Below are 17,628 nucleotides of genomic sequence, written 5' to 3'. Positions count from 1 at the left end.
CAGAGGTTCCTGAGCATCACAGGTTGTGCCAAAAGGGAACTTACTGGGGCCAAAAGTCCCTCCCTGAGTTTCTCCCTCCCTGATGTTGCTCAGGGTAGTGGGTATCTTCAGCTCCTGCCTTGGCTGTTTCCAGAGATGAGGACACAGAATCTCTTTGAAGTGTAAAAATATAGTAGTAGAGGGATAGATTTCTTAATTTTAACAGATCAAAACAAGATTAATCATTTGTGGGTTAAAGAAGGATATTCCTTTAAATACAGTATGAAGGTTGAAGGCTCACCAGTAGCAAATGAACATTGTAAAATGGTGATTTCAGTAAATTTCATGAGGACAGTGACTCCAAAGACATGGAGCCATTTGTTCCAGATACACCATATCGCACAAGAATTTCTTTTGCAAGCTGGAAATTATGGACAGGGAGAAGACCATGTATATACATCAGGATATAAGTAACCACAAGATCCTGGTGTCAAAAGTAAGCGTAGGATATTTCTGATAAGGTATTTCTACTAGAGACAGAAGAGGGTTAATGCTCTGTGGATGGTCATCTCTGATGCTGTATACACTTCTGGCCACCCCATCTTTAAATAAGATTAACTTGGGCTAAACCAGGTGTTAATACAGCCCCAGGACGTACAAGAAGAGACTAAGACAACTTTTCTTGTTTAACCAGAAAAATGAAACAGAGCGTTTAGGGAGACAGTGGGCAGGGGGAGAAGGGAAGAGAGAAGCTAAAGGGTCATTTTAGTAAAAGAGCAAATTGGATATGAATTAGGCATACATTCTGGCTAGAAAATGTTATTCCCTGCTGAAGCAGGGAGGTCTAAATGAACTTCTGAGACACAGTGCAGGCCAGAGAAACCTTACTGATGTTCTTCTTCAGTAGGTTATATGGCCTGGTCGAGTGTTGAGGACTGATCTTGTCACCCCTTTTCATTCCTCAAACATATGAAACTGAAATATTTGGTGTTCTAGCGAATTATCATGCAACTGCGGACTGTACTGTGGCTCTATATGAGTCTACTTTGGAAGGGATTGCATGCTGGATAGCTCAAAGGGATGCTGTGCTTGAGACACTTGTGGTTTGCAGGGTTGCTGTGGGAATGTTTAATAATAGTACTATCTGCTGACTCTAGATATGGGGATTTCAGAAACCGAACGCTACCTATATCTTGATTCTCTTACTGGACTTAATCTCTCATCACATCTCTGCCAAGCTGAAAAGCTCTGCCAGCAGTAGAATTATTATTATTATTATTTTAGAAATTGATGTTAAAAGGAGAAGATTTAAAATCTCCTTTCATTTTCATGCTGCTCCTGTGGTCTGGTTTCTGCAGACAGAAACTGGCCTGAAAGTTGCAGGATGAAATAAAGAGTGCCAAGACTATTGTATCTCCTACACAGATCTTCAGGTATGTGCGGCAGCCCTCCACGTGTTTCCCCTTTTCACTTCTACACCTGAGAAGACAAGGTATGGTCTTGTCCACGGTCTGTGTAACACAAGATGATAATGTCAAATGGCTGCACCTTTCCAGTGCTCTGATCCTCAGCTCCACAGAGAAGGAGGGGAGACATTCTGCAATTTGCATCTTTGTAGTGTAACTAATGTAGGCAGTGGAAATTCCAGGCACGTCGACGCACGACTTCGCTTTCTTTTGTCTTTTCATGGAAATCCGTGCAGAACGCACGATTTTGCAGAGACATCCACAAGGAGGAGCCCCGCACTTGCTAAAGCTCCAGCTCTGTCCTGTTTCACTGCTGCATCCACCGAGGGCAGCCTTGTCTTGAAGCGTAATTAGTTCTGAGGAAGAATTTTATCAGCTTAGTCTTTGGGGAGCAGTAGCATGTAAACACTTATTAAAATGTTATTTTGGGGTCATAATTCTGTCATGAGTTCAACTTGACAGATGCAGATAGAAGAAGAGGTTATCTCTCCACAGGGACTGTTTGTGTTTCCTTCTCAAGATTTGCATCAAATGATGCATTTCCCTTCGGTCTGTGAGATCGTAGGAGGAGAGAGGACATTTTCATATATTAAGAAAGTGCATTGCCTTTTAGAGTGAGAAGGGTGTAGACAGCATAGATTCTTATAAGCAAGATTTTCCTTCTGGTAGCTTCAGAAAGAAACGTAATAGTCATTAATTGACACAGACATCAGGTCTCTTTTTCTTCTTTTGTTTATTTTTATTTATTTTTCCTCCCCTCCTTGAAAACTGCCACTCGGGGCTTTTAATTTAAGCTATTAGAAGGGACAAAGGAAATAAGTTTTCAGCTTTATGATCTTCCAAAGGATCTCTATGGATTGTAATTAGATTGCTTCATCCCTGGAGGTCTTCAAAAACCGTGTAGATATGGAACTTAGTGACATGGTTTAGTGTTGGACTTGGCAGTGCTACATTAAAGGTTGGACCAGATGGTCTTAGAGGTCTTTTCCAACCTGAATGATTCTGTGATCTCTGTGTTGCGGTTTCCTTTTGTTAGAAAGAGGACCACACTTGTCCTTGCTTTCTGCTCCAAGGATGAGTTTTCAGCGGAAAGGTCCCTCGTGCACTGCCTCATGTGAGAAGGGCATGGTTACCTATGGGTTACGTGGGAGAATACCGTAGGATGCATTGGCCATCCTTCAGTTTTGTGGCTGGGGAATGACTCCACTTGTACTACAGACACAAATCTACTGTGGTGAAGGCAGATCGGTGGTGGCTTTGGGGCTCTCTGCCGCTGATTCTGGATGCAGTGAAGGGGATGCTGCGTGACACCGTTCTGTTACCCGTTGCTGAGCATGTACTTCCTTGGGCAGTGTTGGAAAAGTGGCAGGGTTAGAGCCGTGTAGCTTCCTGCCTTCCCCTGTCCTCTCACTGAACTTTTATTCTGGGGCAGCCCTAGTAGCCACGTTTTGATTTTGCTTATATAGGTTTTAAAACAGTGTGCCTGCACTGGCAGCAGTGATGCTTCTCCTAATTTGGAGGGATGGCTGAGCTGACTCCAGGAGATCCTGATGTTCAGAGGACCTGCTGATATCAGTGTTGTCATTCCTGGACACGGGTGCCTGCCTCTGAGGGAAGGCTATGCAACTGTTCATCGCTGCTAAGTGAACACACACAGTTTCTAGCGCTTTCATTTATACCTACTTAAAACTGTGTTCTGTTCCTTAGTGCTCATTAGCAGTGATAACATCATCTGATTGTCCCAGCATGATGTGGTCTTTTGTGATTGATTAAATGCAGAGGTAAATTTGAGACATTAAATTGGCTGCAGAAGTGGTTTCTTGCAAGTGGACCATGGAAAGTAGGAATAATTGCTATTCTACAGTAAACCACAGGGGTCTTTGTCCTCTCTCTCGATAGAGGTTTAGATGTGTTGTGGCATTTTGTTTTCTCCATGGCTCTGTAATGAAGAAGGATTAGTTTGTGATTATGGAAAGGAGCAGCGTGTGGGTAGGTGTCAAGAGATTTGTGTTGTGCCTTGGCTGCCTCTGTCAGACTCCCTGCTTGTGTCGAGGTAAGCATCTTTGCCTCAGCGCTCAATATATAAAATGAAGCTAACGTGACTTTGCAGTTGCCTGGGGACACCAAAGGCTCAGTACAATGTTAAAAGATGATAATGACCACCAGCAAGGAACCTCTGGAGAGGGGTTATACCGAACAGTTTGTTCAGCTCAGTAGGAGAGGAAAAAAACAAAACAAACCAACACCGGAGTCCCTCTATATCCTTAAAGTCAGGCAGGAGTTGTGGAGCTCATGCCTCAGGGATTATGGAGGGTTTTGAGTGCTGAAGAAATGCAGGGCCAGGTTTTTGAAGGCTGTTTCCCTTTGCACATCTAGGTTGCCCAGGAGCTAGATGCAGAGAACAGGCTCTTTACCTGTGGTGTCTTGACCCAAAAATCAGTCTTCCAGTTCCCCTCAAGAGTTTATAGAAAAAAGTCTGCCTGGGACTTACTTGAGAGAGCACCTACTGGGTGTTTCTATTGAATTTAGGGGAATCATGGTAACTAAGCAGAATGGAAAAGGAATGGCTTGGAGACTATGGAAAGCTCTTCTAAGGATAAATAACGAACTTCAGCTGTTGTATTTTTCATTAATGTCATTGTTTTGTGATTGGTGGAAGAAGGCCAGCTTGTGAGGGCTAGGTCTTTGTCCCCCTTCTCTCTGCCAGGTCCCCTGTGATCATCTGAGCCATTATGCATGTGCAGCATTTGGGCTATACTCTAATGCGTAGAAGCCTGGGTGGAAGTGAGATTAAATTCTCTCTTCCCTTCCCTCTCTCCGATGTCTGACTTCTGACAATACTGGTATTTCCTTCAAGGCCTGATTCTGCTTTGCACAGGCATCCGAAATGTCTGTCTGCTGTGCTGTGCAAGGTAAACAGGTGTGGGTCCTCCGGTCCTGAAGCCTTTTCCAGATTGTAGTGCTTGTGCTCTTTGCAAGTACAATTCACTTCAGTTCCTTCTGGAAAAACTCAGTAGGATAAGATAATGTCTTGTAGTGTTTAGTTGTATTTCCTTAGTGACTTCCCTGCCATGTAGTCCAGTTGAATAACAAAACCAGGTTTGTGGTTTTGTCTTGAACAGCAATAAAATGAACTCAAGCTGTCTGTGTACTGCTGTGTCAGTTGGTAGTCTCCCTGCTTGCTCCAGAATCAGTTTTTTTCTCTTTTCTGGCTATTGGTGGTGCTGATGCATGGAAGAAATGCAACAGCTTGCATTTTGTAAGCAACGTTGATAGTATGGAGCAGAGACTAATAGAAATATGGCTATTCAAATACACAATAAATTAGGCAATGCTGACATGGACGTGATAAGATACAAATAGGTAGCGTTGCGTTGTTGTGCTTACTAGGGCAGTTTCTCCAGAAGCATAATCAAGTAGCTGATTCTCATGCTATTTCACTCTTCTTCCCTCTCTCCCTCCTGTGTACTTTTGTCTTTTCTCCAACTTAATTCTTGTGTGTGCTTCCTCCTGCTACGTCAGCCTTAAATTCTAAAGAGCAGCATTTTGAGGAGGGATTACTTCTTTTGAAAGAAGGAATAACAGTAGAAATTGGACATGGCTTCTTTTTCCAAACGCAGTCCCAGAGGAGCCATGCTGACTTACACCTGCTAAGCACCCACAGCTGGAAGTCCACCTGAGCTGCTTCTGCAGACAATTCTCCCTTGGAAGATGCTTGACATGAAGCATGTTAGTGGAATGGGAGATTATGGACAGCAAAGTACTCTTGGGAGAGATTTGTTTGAAACCTGTTTATTTTCAAGGTGCTTTTGAAGCACGTGCTTCTTTCCAGCTGGGGCAGGGAGATGGGGCGGAGGGATGAAGCTCAAGCTGTCCTTCAGCCAGCACACCTCTGCCAGCCGGCAGCTGCCATCTGCTCGGGAGGCAGCAAGGGCATAAAACACTCTCTGCTTCTGGGTGGAGTTGTATGGGGAAGGCTCATCTTGTATCCATGTGCTTCTTGAGCCCGGTATGCCATCACAGGAGAACAAGGAAGCACAGCTGAGAGCGTAAGGCCAGATTTGTTAGGAATCCTCTCTAATCCTTGAGGCTGTGAGAGAAAAAAGGCAGCGTGCTTCTGTTTCATTACAGGTTTCTGAGTCCATAAGACTCTATCATTTATTACTTGGTATGACTGTTAGGGTTTTAGTATGGTGGAGGACAGCCATCTGTGACTATGGCTTTGCCTAATTGTAGGTGACACTCACTCTCACCCCTTGCTTGCTTTAAAAAAAAAAAAAATGTTACAATTTAGAGCCTGAGATTTTTTTTTCCCCTCTTTTAAGAGCAGTCATGTCTTCCCTCTAAGGAAACACCTGGAAAATCAACATTTTATGGTGTGCCAAATAAGTTCCTTTGAAGCGGCAAGGTGAGGCAGGTTGTTAAGTCAGAGGCTTGCAGAGGATTTCTTCAGCTCAGTGAAATACCTGCATGGCCAGCAACAACCCCTTCCCTCTGCAGGTAGCTCTGAAGGCAAGATGAACATTTTGTTTTGTATTGATCACTTCTCCCCACCCACAAGACTTATTCTGGACTGATTTACAAGCCTGAATACCAGCAATAAAATAAAGCCTTGAAAGGGATAATAGTGGAAAAAAGATTCATCACTGTATGTGGAGACTGTGGGCCGAATTTAGCTGTGGTGTTACTATTCTGGAATTTTATCTGCAAACGCGGGGAGTGATCTTGTGTGTATCTCTGCATATCCTTGTATATCTTGTTTCTGTCTGGTCTTAAGAGATAATAAGTAAGAGATATCTGCCCTCTAAATGTGTTTACATCAGCTCAGGTGTCAACTCTTTAAGGAAGGTTTGGGATTGGGAAATGATGTAAAACCCCAGATCTTGTGCTGATGGACTCCCCAAGAGATTTTACCACATCTTTGATATTCATGGCTCTAACACAGGAACTATGAACAGAAAATAAATAAAAAAGATAACCGGAGAAGTTTCATGTTGTGCTAACTTCCCAGAACATTGTCTTGAATAATTACAGTTGATATTTAACTGGAATACAAACTACTCTCATGAGCTTTTGTATTCCAAAGTGGAAGCTGAGAGAGAGGCTGGAGCAAGAGGCCACAACATCTCCAGAGCTGCTGTCACCTCATTTGCTCTTTGATTTATGATTTAAATGAATAAACAAAATCAAACCTTCTTGACAAGAAATATGATTTGTATTAAAGAGGTCATTAAGCAAGGCAGCTGCCTATTACTGAAGTCCAGTTAATGATTTCGTATGAGGATTTGCCACACTGTTCTTCCAGTGCTATTACCATTTTGCATATTTTAAAAGGCAAGATGCCATCCTGATTATGTCTGTTCTGCTTCATCTTTTACTTGTTAAGAGTGACCTAGTGTGCTGAGTAAGAAAATGTGTTGCTCAGTAAGCATGCTGTCTTCCAGTGCCCTTTTGATACTTTAGGCTGGAATTGGAGGTGTTAAATTCTTGGCTTTGATGGGGCCCATAAGCTCCTATATTGCCTGATTTGGGAGACTTGCATTCAGTCGTTTGAAATCCCACAGCAGTGAAACTTAATATCCTGGTTGCCAGGCTAAATGTGCAAATTTTTTTTTAATATAAAAATGATTCTGATCTGTTAAGCTGGCCCTTGAGTTACAAAGTAACAGTAGACTATTTTTTTTTTTGAGCTGTAATTTCTTTAAATGCAGAGCCTAAGCCTAAAATCAGCAGCCTCCCTGGGAGGTGTTTGGGGGAGTGCATGGATTAGACAGATTTAACTGGGGTGTTTTATGTGTCAGCGTGTTGTTGGGCAAGTCCTTTTCTTAGGACCTCTCCCTCCAAATGGAGCCTGGTACTGATGGAATGCTTGCTTACACAGTGTCCAAGCGTGGTGGTTGTTTTGGAATTAGTCCCTGCTCCATCAGAAGTACTGGGGAAGGTCCCTGGGGTTTATTGCTGTTCAGGATAGTAACTGGGTGTTCTCAGTCTGGGGTTTCCCTGGTACGTTACCTCTGCAGCAACTGAGGCTTCAGAAGGAGCAAACACCACCAACATTCACAGGGACGTCCTTGAATGGCTGTTGTCGTTGCTTTTGGTCTCTGAGCTGTTTTTATAGGATCCTCAGCCCTCAGTTTTGAACCTGATCTCCCAGCATGATACAGGGCAGCTCACAGGGGTTAAACTGCAAAGGAACGTGTCTAATCTAAGTTAACCAGAGACGGGGAGAAAGTTCTGTCCTCATTTTACAGCATCTCATGGGATTCTTCTTATCTTTATTGTAGGTAGAAGGAAAAGCCCTGTAGGATTTGAAGTGTGACATGTGTCAGCTCTCTTCTAATGAAGAGTCCAAGAAGATGGTTGCTTTCTGCTCTTGAAACCATGGCAGAAATAAGCCTGAGGAACAACAATAACTTGTTTTATCACTGTCCTGTACTGTTTCACAGCCACCCACAGAGAAACTGGTAAGCAGTGTCTCTTGATCCTGTAAGATGAATGGGCTCATGGCAAGACCTTAGTTAACAGATTTCAAATTCAGTGTCAGTATTTGCCTCTGGGTTTGAGCTATTTACAATGGGTTTTGGCTTGAAGTACAAACTGATGGTTGTAGGGAAATGTGGCGTTTTTGCTGTTGAAAGGAAGTATACATGGAGACTGCACGAAATAGGTGTGCTCTTCTAGCCACCTAAGCAAGCGGACTGAACAGTCCAGTTGCTGTGTATTCAAATGTAGGACATCTAGCACAGTCGCATTGGCAGAATGTTTTCTGGAGAAGCTGTGCTTTATGGTATTTGAATATGGTATTTTAACTTCCACAGAAGATTAGAGGCAAGCTGTAAGACTTGCACCCCTCAGTATCTTTCTTCAAATTGAAGAAGCTAATCTATTTTAATCTCACTACCTCCCTCACAGCCCTACTAATTCAAGTAGTTTGCATGCATCCTCAAAAGGTGAGAAGGTATATTTGGTAGAATGAATTCTTATTTTTTGTTTTTCTTTGCATTTTCAGGTGTTTTTATTTTTGGTAGTCATTGGATCATTAGCTTGCTTTGTTGTATAAGAAAGTATGTACTGCATCTGAAATCTGTGCAAAGTGCTATAGTATATCACCAATAGCCTGAAAATTTTCATTTTTAAAGGCTGAATCTTGCTGCTAACCCCATGTTTATGAATACCTCATGTTTGCCAGCATTCTTCTCTCTGGTTCCTGAAAGTTGCTGTAGAGCTGATAAAGCTGTCAGAAACGTGCTTTGGGTTCATTTTCTGTTAAAAAGAAAGTTGCACAAGAAAAAGGCACAAAAGAAATAGATCAGCTCTGTACCTTCAAAGAGGCTGGTACTCTGATCAGGCTGAAAATTGTATGAGATGTGGCCTTATTGTGCTAGGGATAAAACCTGGCCTCTTGGTTCTGCTCTTGTAATATTTCACGTACATCTTCAAGGCGTAAAGGAGTCCTCCTCACAGTGAACATAACGGTTCATCCTGCAAAATGCTCTTTCTCCTGGTGTCTGGTACTTTGTCATCCAGGAAGAGATTCAAGCAACTTTAGTGATGACTGGTGTGATGGGAAGGACAGTGGTTTTCAGTTCCTGTGTGGTTAGTGGCTGTGCTCTGGTTTGTGATGGACTTTGTATCAGGTAGGACTTGAATATGCAATGAATATAAATAAGGATGTTGGCATTTCAAATCTTCTTAAGAATACTTTTCTTTTGTAATGCAACATTTCTGGAAAGGAGTAATCTGCAGGAGCAAAGAGATAAAGGGGAAGTAGTAGGCTGTGTGAAGGAGGATTCTACTCAGAAATCTGTGGCATCTGTGAAGGCAAAAGTTTAGAAGAAGCTAAGTCAGCTGCTTTGTAATGTTCTCCCTTCCTTGTATTTACCATCTCAGTTCTAAAGCACACGACTGTGATGTCTTAATTCCTGCTGTAAGCACTAGGTAAGTTTGCTCGAGTGCCCAAGTCTTGTGTGAATGACCAAGCAGCACATTCTGTCTCCACAGGGCGTATTTTTAGTGCGGTGTTTGGGGAAACAAGGTGCAATTAGAACTAACCCATTAACTATAATAGCTCTTTATATACCATGCTGACTGCAGACCCCTGTGGGGGTCAAGACATTGCCAATTAGCCTACATCTGTCCAGCAGCAAGGTTGTCTTTGATCTCTTAAGTCTAATCTAATTTTATTTGTAAGTAAAGCTGGAAAGCATGGTCTGAAAGAGATAAATGAAAATGTTACGAAATGGCCCTTACATGGCCCTGAATTTGGTAGTGTAATTGTTGGAGGATATATTTTTGTTTATATTGCGTTTTCTGCAATAAAGTGACTTTAGCTTTGTCAGCCAAGGTGGCATAACTCAAGAGCTGTTGGGTGCTAACAACTCTCTCAAGTAATAAAAGATATGTGTTATGAAAGGGTGCATGTGTTATGACTTGGGGACAGGCATTTGGTATGGTAATGTCAGTCTTTTATTCATGGCCAGACTAGTAAGGATGTTGATGGAATAAAACAAAGGGTAGGTCCTTCAGACTGAGCCAGAAAAACTGCTGTGCTGCCTGATGAAGACAGTAGGCAAACTCAGCACGCCTTAATCCTGGTCGCTTAGCAGGCAGGTATTTATGTCTGCAAGTTGATTTATCTTTTGGAGAAAGTTCTTGCATTATCAACATCACAGAGTACCTAAATAATATTATTTAAAGATTACCTGGTGGGGAGAGTTTTCATTTTCTTCAGTTTTTCCCTGAGCATAAGGCAATCTGCTGTTAACATAGCATGTCTGGTAGGGAAGCTATCCTCCGTGGATATATGGAGGGTGAACTGTTCGGCTGGACTCAAAGAGCAGTAAAATGAAGCAAACGCTCTGAAACTCGTCATCGTTAGGGACCTGCATAAAGGTAAATTCATTTTTCCTGTGGTTCTCATGCAAAAGACCGTTGAGGAAGGACTATTGCTTAGTGAGTTCCACACCAAGAATTGGTTCAGAAGATTGTTGTTATTATTTATTATGTTTACAGAATAAGGGAATACCTGCACAGTAAGTCTTATAATCTTACAATATTACTGGATTGATTTGTGTTGATGAAAACTGTCTCTCTCTGATCAAATGGAATTAAAAACCACACCAAAAAAATGGCTGATATAATAATGTTTTAAGAGATGACAAGCAGATGATGTTCATTTCCCCATATTTGTCTATTGTGAGGCAGCTTTTTTTTTTCTGCCTAACAAAATAGACTCTAGGTAATGGTTTTCCCTGTATGTGGATCCCTGAATTTTTCTGACTAATATATTATTGTCCTTCTATGGACTGGAACTGTGAGTACACTGAGACTATAAGAAGCACTAGGGTAGTAGGATGAATATAGTCCTGGATTAGTTTCACCCACTTTCTTCTTTTTTCCCCTGCCCTCCTTACTCATTTTATACACTTTGGCTGGTATTATAGTCATGTCTTCTACTCCAAAGCCTTCACTTCAGTTAACAGCCTCTCCACTGTTACCATAGATTCCTGTTACCTTTGTTTCTATTTACAGTGTGAATACACGTCCATCATTACATTGTCGACCATGACATGCTCAGTAACACAATAAATTGTCTGGGGAACTAGTCAGCTTCTAAGAAGAAATGTGCTGTGGCTGCTAATGGCTCCAAGGAAAAGGAATTTCATGAGGAGTGAAAACTCTGGTGAAGGACACAGCAGCCAGCACAGCGCATTAGGAAAACAGGAAGCCTGCAAGGGACAAGAAAAATGACAGAAATGGGAGACTTTTCTTCCCCTCTTGCTGATTGAGTGAAGGTAACAAGGTGTAATGTAGAAACAAGGTGTTGAGGTACTCATCGATTCATGGAGCTGGTTGATGGAGCAGTTGATCAGAAAGCACACGAGAGGTGTGGCTATGCTTGGCTTGATGCCCAGCGGTGTGTGGGTCCTGAATCCTACAGACACTAATCAGGACTATAGCGTACTTTGGCTCAACATCTTTGTTAGAGCAAGGGAGGATAAAAAAACCTCATTACAGCTGTTCTCAACATGGAGTAAGATAACCACATAAAAACAAGGGAACATGTTACCACCATGCTGTCATGAAGACTTGAGGATGTTCCACCTATTAGAAGAGACTGCAAAGAAGTCATTTTGGTTTCTTTTGCTCCCCAGAGGCTAAGAGATTACTAAAAGCAAGAAGAACCTGTCCAGAAGCTGAAGTTACGTTAGATCAAAAATTACTCAAGCTCTGGCAGGTTATGTATTAGAAGTCAATGAAGTTTTTTGTCCAAATTTTGGTTTTGTTCTGTCAACTATCACAAGAGATTGAATTTTCAATAATTAGCGAGTTTCTTCAAATATATCTGAAGCATGAAGCCTGCCAAAAAATGTGAGGTACGAGAGGAATACTTAAAAATAAGACCATTGCAAGGAAATTTAATGAATTCCTTGTGCTGTTGTTCTCCGTGAAATAACCTGGGGAGATTTCCCATGCCAGAACCCTTCTCGTTGGGTACTTTTGAGAGCGTGTGACCCCTAGCTGCAAGCTGCCTCTGTCGCTGAGAACCGGGAGGTGATAAATGTTTTGACCAAATTCAAGAGGATTTCAGAGTGGCTTGGGAATTCTAGGCCTGTAAGTCTGATAAACTTATATAGCAAACAGTAGAAGCTATAATTTAAAAAAAAAAAAAAAAAAAAGGAATTAGTCTGTCTGGATAAGTGTTGTGTACTTAGGATGAGTTAAGGTGCACATCTGCATTTGCGCAAAAATGCAAATGTTTTACTGTTCTTTGTAGGAGTCAACAGGCTTTTAGATAAAGGTGATCTGTGCAGTACAGTTGTCTTTGTCAGAAAAATTTCAAAAAATCACCTTCCTTGTTAGAGGATTTTAAGGAAGCTAAGCAGCTGTGACACCAGAGGGACCATTCTGGTATGGATAGATAATTGGCTGGAGGTTGGAAAACAAGATCAACGGTTAGTTCTTGCAGCGGAAGGAGATCAGAGGAACGTGTGCTGGGACTGTGCTATTAGCTCTGCTCGTAAGTGACTTGGAGCAGCTGCTGCTGCTGGTACCGAGTTAGCACGGTAAGGGCAGCAAGGATGAAGGCTAGCTGGAAAACTGAAGAAAGACCTCATAAGTCTCAGTATCTGGGTAATAAAATGTCAGATGAAAATCTATGTTGGCAATGATAAAGTGGTCTGTGCGGGGAGCAAAGAATCCACCCATTTTTAACTGTTTAATTCTTAATTGGTTGCTTTTTTCTTCATTTCTTATTTTTTATTAAAAAAATAAATAAATGCTGAGCTCATCCTGGAAAGTGGGATCTCTGGAGTGAGAACTTGAGGCTTTAGTGGATAATTCTGTGAAAAGGTCAATTCACTCACTGTTGGTAGAGAAACAAATCAAATATTGGGGCTTATAAGGAAAGGAATATGGAACAAAACATGTCATTATGCATAAATATGTTTTTGTGCATCTTGAATAACATGTGAAACTCTTGTCTCCTTATTTCAAAATTAACGTAGTAGAGCTGGGAAGGTTTTGAAGGATGGCAAGAATGATAAAAGGCATGAAAATCTTTCGTAGGAGGCTATGACAAAGTGAATTATGACTCTGGTTTGGAAAGAGACAGCTGAGGTGTGTCTGATATACGTGGCATACAGAGAGCTGAATGTTCACTTTGAATATTCACTGTGTCTTCCAATTCAAGAACTGGTGGGGGCATCAAATGAAACTAATGGGAGTCCGGCTTAACAAAAAGAAAGCTGGTTCCTCAAGTGAAGGGCAGAGGACATGTGGAACTTTCTGTAAAAGGACAGTGGGGTTTATAGTAGCTTGAGATCCAAGGACAACCCCTCTTGAGGAAAGAGAAACTTGTTTGAAGGGTTACTACAGAAACCCCCGCACCTCAGGAGGTCCCTGAGCTGAAGCAATTGGAGTTGGGAGAACTTGGGGGGATGCTGTGCTTGCTTGGTACTTGATTTTCTCTAATTATGAGTTTATGGCTTCTGCTGAAGACAGGTTATGGTACAGGGAGTTGGACTCCTGCTACCATCCAGTACAGCCCCTCTTTTGTGATGGAGCAGGGCAGAGCCTCAGGTTCAATCAGGAATGTGATCGGACCCTAGCCTTCTGCCCGGGGAGCTGCAGCAGCTCTGGTGGCTGTTGTACAAAGCGCAGAAGACCAAGGGGCTCTGTAGTGCCCAGCCCCTTGGCTGGCCTTTCACCCCAGGGCAGGATGGGCGCCAGCTCTGAGTGAGTAGTTCAGCAACTGCTTCTGACGGACATTCGGGACTACACATAGCATGGCTACCGGAACAGCAGCTTACGTGGGCTTGGCTGGTGGGTTTTTGATCCTGTTGCTCTATACTGAGTATGTTGGGACTTGGGGGATTCCTTGCAACATGCCCCCTGGTCTCCACGTAGTACAATGGTATTCAGTTTGCTGCATAACATTCAGTTTGCTGCATAATGCTTTTGCAAGGTTTCTTTCAGTGTTACTGAACACAGTGTGTGTTTTTTTCTCCCCTGCTATTTATTTTTATGTACATCTTCTCGAGCCTCGTCCAATCTCCCTGTAGTGAAGGTGAGTCTTTCCTCTGACCTCTCCAGCTTTGGAGCCAGGCCAAGAGTGTGCGCTCCTTGCTGGGCTCTGCTTTGCTTTCTGGTAACTGCGGGGAGGCAGTCCTGGAGAGCCAATTTAGCACAGCCTGCACCTGAAAGTTTTGATAGCTGAATGTGGTGGAGATGCAGGAAGCTGCACAGAGGGGGAAATGTGTTTTTATATTTTTTCCTGTAAATTGTTGGACTTGGTGTATATTTCTGTCTCTGACTTCTGGGCAGGGATCCTGGAAAAGAACACAGTAAAGTGTATGCTTATCTAATTTTTTTCCTCTTACAAATTAAAACAAGTACAGAGCTTGTACCTATTAGGAATGAAGTAGCAGCATGGTTTTTTTTTTTTTTTTCAACCACGTTCTTTTAGATAAGAGGGAGCTGCAGTGGTACATGTGGGGTGTTCAGCTTGGAGCTGGATCTGTGCTGGAGCACCACAGACTGGGATAATCCAGCGTCTGACCAGGGACACTGCTGCGCCATGCGACCTGCCAGCAGCTGCGCTGGGGACCCGCAGGGCTCCGGTTTGCCATACTCCTTCACTGGCAGCAGGGAGAGGTACGCTTCTGTTTCTGTGTGACAGGAGACTGAGGTAATATTCTGTCCGCTTTTTAAAATTTTGGACGAAATGGCACCCGGCAGGAGGGCATCGAGACAGTGTCCTGTGCTGTAGCATCACTGATCATCCTGGGAAACATCTGGTAACTGCATTTCGTGGCAGGTTGAGGTCAGGCTGCTGCTGCCTAGCTCTGAGCTATTTCCTTTAATGTAGCTCAAGTCTGCGGCCAGTCTGTCTCGCTGCCCTCATACCAGTTTGTGCTGGCCCCTGCTTGCCCAACACCAGCTGCAGTGCAGCTGAGCGGGGCTGGGCAGATGCCCCGTGGTGGTGGCTCGCTGCCCCGTCCTTGTGGCAAGCAGGGATCTGCAAGCCTCGTGGCTCTTTCTGCTGAGCTACTCAAAGCTTAGGATACTGGGTTAGGGCTACGGTGAGAGCGATGGGGAGTGATCTCTGAGTTGCCTGCTTTCAGGAAAACACAGTTTTCTGTCTGTTAGCCGGGCACTTTTAAAAATGATGGTGATTATTTAAATGTACTTGTCTGACCTGCTCTCACTGTCCCTTGAGTACTGGTGCTCCGACACCAAGAAGAACTGCTAACTATTTGTCTGCTCCATCATGGCTCTTGTCTGCACTTTCTACAAGAGGCCACTGAAGCACAGCTGATGTGAGAGGGTGCTCTGAGCCGTGTTTATGCCCCTATCTTTTGTTATCAGTCCGACAGCCAGTTCCTCATCCCGGAAAGCTGCAGCTGGATCTGTGCAATGCAGTCACCGGGGGCTTGCCTGTGCAGCATTCATTCAGAAGCGGATGCTGGCAGGCCTCGGTAACAAACCCACATCTGTATTCCTGGTCTCGAGCGGAGCCGCAGGTGTGACTGGCTGCAGGGAAACTGAGAGGAAGCCACCCAGTCTTCATGGCCAACAAAAACACCAAAAACCTAGGAAAGCATTCTGTGTCACCAGCACAGAGTCAGAGGGCACAAATTAGGGAATCCCAAAAATGGCAAATAAAACAATTACAGCAGGAAGAAGGAAAGTAATAAGGCTGGGCAGGAAAGCCAGATGTGTGGATGAAGTTACTTGCAAGATGGATTTTAGAGGCTGGGAGTAGGCATGAGTTTTTGGAAGTCTTGTCTTTGGACTTCATCTCTTCTTCAGATTTCTCTTGTGGCTGTATGTTTTCCGTGGTTTCAGCTGAGGAATGGATTTTTTGACCTGCTACTTCATGTGCCTTCCTGTCTGGACTGCTCTACCTGGAATCTGCAGACGATTTTGCTGCCCGCGTGGGAGGCTCTGGCTGCTGAGCGGGCTGCCTGCAATTCTCTTCCTTCTTTCAGGGTGCACCAACATATTAAATATCATAAAAAAAAAAAGTGTCTGCATCTCAAGCCCTTGATACTGGCCAGCTTGCTTCTTACTTGCGTGTCCTGCTTCTGGGTATGGCCCTGACTGGTGTTTTGCCAGCTCGTGTCCTTATGAGTGAATATTCCTTTCCTACGCTGATCTGAAACAGCATGTTTCTGTACAACAGAGCCCATTTGTTGAACCACCTAATAGGAACTAAATGTTACCAGATTCCTGTGCTAATGAGCAGCTTCTAGGTCTCAGTACTGGCAATAAAGAGAAGGAAACCCTTACGGACCTTTCCTGCTCAGCGGAAGGAGCACTGCATTGGGCTCGGTGGCCACTCCTGCTCTGTGGTCTCATGGGGCCTCCAGGGGGGCTTGAGGCCAGGCTCGCTGACCTGCTGGGGAGTGGGCAGGCTGCTTGATGGCAACTCAGGTAGTGTTATATGGACGGGAAGCTGATGGATGTCTGCCTGTGCAGTGGAGGGCACTGAGATATACACTCACTGTTCACATTAATGCTCTATTGCTCTGCTTTGGTCACAAAACACTGCGAGAGCAGGGAGGATATCTCACTGCTAATATTGACCCATCCCTCTACAGTGGTCTTGAGACTGTGTGCCTGGGGGGAGATAACATTTTTAGGCAGCTTTAGTGCCTGGTTTCAGTGCAGACACTGCCTGTGCCAGACTCGCTAAAGCCCTAGGTATCCTGGAGGAGCTGGGGGTGAAGGCGGGCTGCGTGCCAGGCAGGGGCTTGCAGGCACCTCTTCCTTTTGTGCTGTCCTGGGGTGCTGCAGAGGCAAAACCAGCGTGTGCTTGCTCTCTCTTTCCCTGCAGGGCTGCAAGGCATGGACTGGGAAAAGACAAATCACATCCAGGATACTTCTTTAACTTTGTATATTCTGCCAGTGTATCAGCCAGCACAATTCACACTTAGTGGACTTGAGCATCGGAGCAGTTATTTACGGTCAGCTTACCGTTGTGCTTACGGTAAATAACCACCAGCCTGCAGTGCGATTCCCTCCTGTGGTGCCTCTGGAGCCGCTCTGAGCTGCACCGTCCTTTGTTAAGGATGCAACACGGCACTAAAACAAGTAAATATAAATTGTTTTTTCGGTCAGCTTTTTGATGGCTTTGTGCAGAAAATGGGAGCGTGTGTGCTCTCCACAGGTGTCTGTGGAGACGGTTAGAGGAAGTGTGTGAAAGAAACAGACTGATAAAAGATCAGGAACAATATCAGCTGATAACAAAAATCTCTCTTCTGCGATATAACATAGGAAATGCATCTGAGAAATATTTTGGAAAGTGTTTTAAAGTATTCATTATGTTTCCAAAGATAGACTGAGGAGAAATAGAATTATTTTTGATGAAACAAATTGATCTCTCATCGCTAGACATTTTCTTCCTCTGGAAACTGATGAATTTAACATCACGTTAGCTTTTGCAAATGTCACATGAAATAGATGAGGAGAGCAACTTGGGAGAAAAGCTGTAATCAATCACAAGGTGCCACAGTTCTCCCTTCTCTGTTGATCATCTTCCCAGAAAGCAATTTGAGGAGGGAAAGATTACAAGTATAAAGAAAATAAAAACAAATACCCCTCCCCTTTGTGAAGGCAGATTAAGTGAGTCAACAGCCATCTTCCTCTTGCAGAAGAAAACCCAGAGGCTGCAGGGTGG

The 17,628-nt window shown here is 43.6% G+C and overlaps 1 long non-coding RNA gene across 1 annotated transcript in view; it reads left to right on the top strand.

The window, feature by feature from the left end:
• LOC106049929 (uncharacterized) overlaps positions 1 to 17,249 on the top strand; it is a 28,761-nt gene extending 11,512 nt beyond the window's left edge. The window contains exons 2-3 of the long non-coding RNA XR_010830242.1: positions 7,730 to 7,909; positions 14,413 to 17,249. This is a non-coding gene — a long non-coding RNA (uncharacterized lncRNA). The remainder of the gene's footprint in view (positions 1 to 7,729; positions 7,910 to 14,412) is intronic.
• Positions 17,250 to 17,628: the final 379 nt, after the last annotated feature.

The sequence above is a fragment of the Anser cygnoides genome, chromosome 3 (assembly GCF_040182565.1).
Source record: "Anser cygnoides isolate HZ-2024a breed goose chromosome 3, Taihu_goose_T2T_genome, whole genome shotgun sequence".
Taxonomy (NCBI): domain Eukaryota; kingdom Metazoa; phylum Chordata; class Aves; order Anseriformes; family Anatidae; genus Anser; species Anser cygnoides.
This window is presented reverse-complemented; position numbering and strand designations above follow the sequence as displayed.